Source organism: Megascapheus bottae, chromosome 4 (assembly GCF_031878675.1).
Source record: "Megascapheus bottae isolate mThoBot1 chromosome 4, mThoBot2.hap1, whole genome shotgun sequence".
Taxonomy (NCBI): Eukaryota; Metazoa; Chordata; class Mammalia; order Rodentia; family Geomyidae; genus Megascapheus; species Megascapheus bottae.
Window position 1 is genome coordinate 74,375,510 of NC_143512.1, and position 8,194 is coordinate 74,383,703.

An 8,194-nucleotide genomic window follows, 5' to 3' on the forward strand; every position below is an offset into this window, starting at 1 on the left:
TATCAATACCACAGCAAATTTAGTTCTCAGAGTTGAAGTGGATTTTGAAATGTATTTGTTATTTTTTTGGCCATACTTGGTCAAAAGAAATCCACAGGAAATTCTTGTTTCCTATGTGAATGTGGGTATCAAAGCCTAACCTAGTTATGTGTTTATCAAGATTAGTTAGAAAGTTTAATGAAAATGTAAAATAGGCAGTAGGGCACTAAATAGGAATACAGGATGGAAAGATAAGAAGCACAATGATCAAACGTCTGACTCTTCCTCACAGTGCTTTTTAGGCCTGTGTTACAAAAGTACATGTGCAATGTTGTGGGCTGCTTTCAGTCACGGTAGTGTTTAAGGTGAAATCATGATACACAGCTAGGAAGATTCCTAAGTAGTCGTATATGCTTAAAATAGGAACCGATTTTCTCTAGTATCTGACTTTATCAATCACATAGGCTAAAATTGTCTTTTGTCTTTATGCAAGCAAATGTATCAAATTCAAACAATCCATGAGTGTTCATTTATTCAGAGCATGATAATTGTATAGATTTGAAAGTATAAAATTATTGGTGAGCTCCATGTGGGAGTAAAGGAACAGGGGGAGCTGAGGGAGAAGGATCCAGCACATTGAGGCTTGACATAGAGATAGATGACTGCACACTGAGAACTTGAGTAGGCATCGAACTCATAAGGTGTAGGGGAAAAACTATAGGTGACATAACAATTATCAACTTGCAGTTTATTCTTTGATCAGAGATAGCCATCAAAGAAAACGTAGAAGATTGGGAAAACAAGGAGTGCTTGGTCAATACACATAGAAGGGCAGCAAAATTAGAGTAAGTGTCTTGTGCCTTAACAAATAAATGTCAATAAATGAACATGTTCAATAGAAATGAGATCAGGATGTGATTTCAAGCTATGAGGAAGTGTGAGTTCCAATCAAGTACGTATATATATATTTTATATATACATATACATATACATATACATATACATATATACATGTACACATAGATTGTCATCCAGCATATGTGGCACAAATCCAAGCAAGAAAGAGGACACTAAAAGTTCAAAGAGTTCAGGGGCTGTTTGTGGAGAAAAAACTTACAGAGAAACATTTTCAAGAAAAGTTGTTTTGAGAGTAATTGAAAAGTACTTATTAGGAAAGAAATGTGCAAGAGAAAGAAATTCTGTGGCCATAAAGTATGTAATAGAAAGTGATGGCATCTTACTTTTAGTTTCCTTTTGCTATCTTCTCACTTCCAGGATATTTTTATTGGTGAGGATCTTGGCTGAGTACATCCAAAAATGGTTTGTTTTATGTAGACTTGTTTAAAGAAGTCTAGGGGATTTTTGTTTTGAGTATTTAAATAGCCCTTTAACAGAGTTAAAGGAAAAGCAAACACAAAAAGAAGCAAAAGGAGCATGAAGCTTCCATGTCTTATATTGCTTTTTTGTTTGCTTGATATGCTTGAGTTTCCTATTTTCTCCAATCGACTTAGACTGGCATTTCCCAGTGGTCCTCTAGTGTTCCACTAGCCCCTAACAGGTGTTACAAAATAAGACAAATGAAAACAAACAATAATCCCAAGAGTAACAGCAACTGCATTTTCGACAGAGGTGTAGAAATTACAGTTAAAAATAAAAGACTAGCTTCTATTACTACACTTGCAGTGCTTTCAATAAACTGCTTTGCATTTTAAGATCTGAGTGGAAAACTATTAAATTACCAGATAAGAGTTTATTCTATTTTCTGCCATTGATAGACAATCCTATTTTAGTCATTTTGCTTTAATTATTAAGTGCATGATTCTATTTTCATTCTTGACATATTTGTCCTTCTAAAACCATTTCCATATAGTAATTCTGAAGAATGGTACAACATACAAGTAATTTTCATTGTTAAATACCTGGAACATTTTCTGAACCAACAGAGATTCTCTCTATGGGAGACTGTTCCTGAGTTATTTGTAATGCTCTAAGGCAAAATTGACATTGTTCCCTAGAATCCAACTTATGCATTTTATTGGACATAAAAACTGTCCTTTTGACCTAGTGGTTCAGTGCTTGCCTAGCATACATGAAGACCTGGGTCAGATTCCTCAGTACCTCATACATAGAAAAGCCAGAAGTGGGATTGTTCTCAGGTCCTGAGGTCAAGCTCCAGAACTAGCAATAAATAAATAAATAAATAAATAAATAAATAAATAAACAAATAAATAAATAAATAAATGAAGTCCTTGTAAGCATTTCCTAAAATTTTGTACATATGAATTTAAAATATTCAGGGCACACAAAGTACAGGTTACATTTGTTCACTCTGTCACTGTCCCTTACATAAAAGTAATCACATGACTTTATACATATGTGAAAAGCAACCTAAAAGGAGTTTGTAGTCCAGTATAAAATTTTAAATTAAAGGTTAGGAACATGGCTTAATGGTAGAGTGCTTTCCCAGCATTCATGAAGACCTGGATTCGATTCCTCTGTACCACATACACAGAAAAGCCAGAAGTGGAGCTGTGGCTCAAGTGGTAGAGCTCTAGCCTTGAGCAAAAGCACAGTGCCCAGGCCCTGAGTTCAAAGTCCAAGACTGGCAAAAAAAAAATTTAGCTGGGCCCCGTGGCTCATGCCTGTAATCCTAGCTACTCAAGAGGCTGAGATCTGAGGATCAAGGTTCAAAGCAAACCGGGGCACACAAGGACCTGAGACTCTTATCTCCTCTAGAAAACGGAAGTGGGGCTTGGCTCAAGGGTAGGGCCGCAGCCTTGAGTTAAAGTGCTCAGGGACAACGCCCAGAACCAGGGGTAGGGTGGTAGCTTGGAGCTGAAGAGCTCCGGGACAGTGCAGAGGCCGAGTTCAAGCCCCATGACCCACAAAAAGTAATAAGTGACTGTTATTCTCTATGTATTATGTTTTTCTCTTTTCTCTCCTGTTGCCCTTTGGTTAATCTCATATTGTTACAATATTCCACTGTGTTACCAGGTATATTATATAGATATTTACTTGTTTATTTGAAATAGGAGGGGAAAAATAAGGAGAAGGAAACGGGGAGTAAAACCTAAGAAGGGATATCAATGTGTGAGAAGTAATGCACCTTCTATCTGGCGAATATAATTGTAACCCCTCTATATATTGAAATTAAAAAAAAATATTAAAAAATTTTTTAGTGAGCATAAGTAACAATTTTACATGACTTTTATTTAATAAAACCACATATTTACAATTCAAAAAGTCCTACTTTGAAACAGTTACTAAATAAAATTAAAGGTGAACTCTCTCTCACATTGCCACACTGAGAACCCAGTCTTCTATCACATGACCTGTGTTGAGGAAAACACATCAGATTGTAGCCATGGACACATTGCTGAGATGCCATTCTCTGAGCCTCAATTTTTCATTCAATTTGAAAGACCTAGAAATAGAATTATAATATGTACTTTCTTGAGTTAGTTCAAAAAAATAAATTGAGCTTTCTTTATTTTGGCCTAACCTCAATTGTACCTGTAAATCAGAAAATATGTAATTCCATTTAAAGAAATGCTTCTTTACACAAATGTCATCATGGAATGATGCTTCACCTAGAATTTATTTTGATCTGACATTTGTTGAAATTTAAAGATATGCCTGGACACTCATTGTATGATTATGTGCTTCTCAGTGAAGATGATAGAATTCTAAAAGCAAAAGTAAAAGCAGAATTGATTTTGAATGAAGCATACAAATCAAAAACGGTATGACTTATTACACTGTATACTAATTAATTAAACTTTCAGTCTAATATTTACTTATTCTTTTCTGTTTTTCAACTTTTAATTATGTAAGTACTTGTATAAAGGAGGTGACATTTAACAAAAGATTTTATGAATATATTGCATTTTGCTCAGTGTTAAACCTTTCAACATTCTCCCCAACCATTCCCTACTTTTCTTAAGTTTGTAATACATACGATGAATTCTTGACTACAACTTTCCCTTGCTTTCCCCCTTCCATGGGTTTTCCCTTCTCCCTTTGGCTTAATCTCTGTTCTTCAATATATCCATTTCCTGGTGTTACTTATATTGGTCTTTGTCCCAGTCTTGCTAATTTTTTTTACTAATTGGGCTCTCCATAGAGTCTATCACACTTCAATAAATTCATTTATAACCACCTGCATACTTTCTAATACTGCCTACACATTAATAGGTACATTCTATCTACTGCAAATGAAGGAAAACATGCCAACTTTGTTTCTCTGGGTCTGGTTGACTTCCTTCATCTATATTTTCCCCAAGTCTCTCCAATTCCTTAAAAATGGTACAGTGTCATTATTTCTAGTGGATGAAGGAAATATCATTGCGTGTATATACTATATTTTCTTGATAGATATCATTCTTAGCCCCATATATTTTGGTCCTTCTAAAAACCTTACACTTGGAAAACAAATTATCAAAGTATTTATTATATTCTTTTGTTTTGTTGATTTGCATTGTCCTGTGTTGGACACAGGATCTCACTACATTCCCCTGGCTGGTGTGAATTCACAGTCGATTTGTTTCTGTCTCCATTTTAATTCTATGGGTGTGCACAACTACACCTATGGCTAAATCCTGATAAAGGGAAAATATTTCTAAAATACCCAGGGTTAGAAATGTAATAAATCATAAAAATAACATCTTTTGGATGTGCCCTATACTAAATATAAGGGAAAATCCCTAAGACAGTCTTTCTGTTAAATAATAAAATTAATAAATATATAAAATGTTATTCATGCTTTCTTCACCTTTTTCTCCTCTACTTCTCTCATTGTTATCCCATTTCCTTCTATCCTGTCCTTCTTATAGTCTTGTGTCTGCTCTAAAGTTAAAACATGCACAATTTCCAACTTACATGGCAGTCTCTAATTAGTGCCTTATCTTATTAATAAACTTAAACATTATATTCATAGATAGAACAGTCTCACCACTTAGTTTTTATAAAATGTAAGTAAGCATGCATGTAGTGAGAAATAAAATGTGATTTTTTTCAGGCACCAGGCATCATTGCAATTATATGAATTCTGTAGGACTGAATTATTTAGAATCATAATGTCATATTCACTTAATAGAATAATATAACAACATGAATTATAAACTACTGTGTACATTTGTTCAGATTCATTATTTTCCATTTACTTTTCAGTTATAGTACATATGTTTTTCATGTAGTCAATAAGCAGAGACCTACAAAGACTTTATAATGTTCTACGATGAGATACTCTATGAGCCATTTAGCAAAATGACAAATGGAAAAATCTTCTGCTTTTTTTTTAAAGGAGGAGATACATTTTAAAATCCAACATATAACTTTAGCAACTGTTCTATAGCAAAAAAACAAAGGAGAATCTGAAGCCTTTTACATTATTATAGATAGAAAAACATAGGATAAATATATAAGTCTATGGAATGGGAAGAAAGAATGACCAATGGAAGTACACAGACCATTTATCTGTCATTAGTATTAAAAAAAAATAGTAGACAGAAAACAAGGAAAAATAAAAAGAAAAATAGAAGCAGTATGTTGAAGAGTACAGTGTCAATGTTAAAATGTTTTTCAAAATGTATGTGTCAAGTATATCAAACATTAAATTGAACCCAGAGAAAGTACTAATTATCATTGCAATGAGCATACATATACCATCTTCCAATCAAGCAATGTTGGCTCTCATGGAGTATTTTTTAAGAGGAAGAAATATTTTGTAAATATCCATATACACATATATAAACTCATCTCATGCATACATCCTTTATAAGAATTGAGACATATGACTATGGTAAAGAGTACTCATTCTTGGGGCCGGGAGTTTGGCCTAATGGTAAAGTGCTTGCCTAGCATTCACGAAGACCCGGGTTCAATTCCTCGGTACCCCACATACATAGCAAAAAGCCGGAAGTGGTGCTGAGGCTCAAGTGGTAGAGCTCTAGCCTTGAGAAAGCCCAAGAACAGTGCTCAAACCCTGAGCCCAAGACCAGGACTGGCAAAAAAAAAAAAAATACTCATTCTTGTGAGCAGTAACCTTCAATGACTGATTACTTAATACTTTGTTCTAAGCATTCTAGCTGCTGTATCTTCCTCTTCTCTTAATTATCACTTCGCCTTACATTATGCTTGGCTTTTCTCATCTGGAGTAGAGAACTAAAAGTTGTATAACAAATGAGTCATAATGGTAAATGGAGCATGGAGACATCAAGTGAAGAACGTGTGCTTAACGTGTTTAAAAACAAAATAATGCAGGCAAGTTTCTGTTTATGAGTAGCAGTAATAGTGAGGTGATTATCACTCATTGTGACCAGCTTTGTGTTTAGACCATAACATGTCTAAATACAATTATGCTGAAGAAGGGAATGACAATGAGTTAAACTTGGTAGAGCATCCAGTGTTTATGTTTCTTTTTTTATGTTTTAGAAAGGATTTGTTTGGGTAAAGAATGTTAAAGAGAAACAGAACAAGAGAAGGCTTTCCTGCTTCCCATGCAGGAAATAAAAGTTAAAGACTCAAAATAGCTGTTTCTGTCTGCAGCCTTTATCTATTGTGAACTGGGAGCACGTATGTGATCACCTCTGTCTTTCAGTGATGCCTAAGACATGGACAAAGGTATTAGGGAGGTAAGATGGGAGAAGCCTTCCCAAAACAATGCAGGTGACCTTCAAAATCCCTTTTGTCAGATAAGCACTCACATGTAATCCTGTAATCCTAGCTACTGCAGATGCTGAGATCTGAGGATCATGCTTCAAAACCAGCCCAGGCACAAAAGGACGTGAGACTCTTATTTCTAGATAACTTCTAGAAAGTAGAAAGTGGGGCTTGGTTCAAGTGTATGGTGGTAGCCTTGCGCTGAAGAGCTCAGGGACAAAGCCCAAGCCAGGTTCAAGCCCCATAACCCACAAAAAATAAAATAAAATAATCTTGTGTCATTAAAAGAGCACTGCATATGATTTTGTTGTTGTTCTTTACAGAACAAGATTAATAAGATTTCTGAATTGCAGGTAAAGTCATATAATTAGTACAGTTGACCCTTGTATTTCTGTGTGATAAAGATATGACTAATCAAGCAATGAACCAGGCCATTGAATTTGAATGTTTTTCATTACACTCAAAAATTACATGATTAAAAATATAACTTTTTGACAATGTCTCTCATAGCTTTCTAATGCTTGGTTACTTGAAGTATTCTTTTTTGACTTCATTTATGCTAAGTGCTGCCAAGGCTTTTTGAAACAATGCAACCACTTCATCTCCCATTTTCATTTCCACACATAAAAACCCTTTAGAAACACAAATATTCATATTCGAACCTTCAATCACACAAACTTAAAACAGCTAAATTCCAAAAGCAGTTTGCTCTGAACTATGGTTAGATAAACAGTCAACAAAAGCACTAGTCTTCAAAGCAGCAAGTAGCCAAGTGAAACCTACAGTTCTATGTATTAAAAAAAACAAAACTTACTTTCATCTTTGAATGCCACCTTCATCTTCAAAGTTAAGTTTCATTAAAGCAATGAAAATCACAGTTGCTGGTTTTCAATTAAATAAATTTGGGTTTTCATTAGGGTTCTATGTTAAAAGAAGAGTTGAAGTTTAGTGTGAGGCTGAAAATCATGGGTGTGAAAAGAAAAATAATATTCAAATTCAAGTGATGTTAGCTCCATTGATTGCCTTGGTGAGGATTATTTTAAGTACCAGGGAAAAGTTTAGGAAGAGTTCTTGAACAATAATTATATTGCATCGAGTCTTTTTACAGTGGCTTGATACACACACATATGTATATTTAATAAGTAAACATAGAAATAAAGGAATCTTGTATTCCTACATTTTGGCATCATTTTCCCAAGGAGTGCTAATCCCCAAATTGCAGGTAATGGACACTAATGATGAATAATGGATAAAATTCAACTGGACTCATTAAAGTTCTAATACTTTCTCATTTATGAATTAACATGTAAATTAACATGTTCTAGCTTTAGCTTTTATGGATATTTTGGATATTGCTTCCTTTGGTTTAGAAGAAAACATTCAACATTCAATGTGAATGTCTTTTGTTGAAAACATGCCTGAGACCATGCTACTATTTTGCTTAGTAAGAGATGGACAGTTATATAAATCTAAGTCTAATATGCTCATGACCCATTACACTTTGAGCAACTAGATGTAAATATTTCCTTCACCAAGGCATAAAAAAAGAATGGGA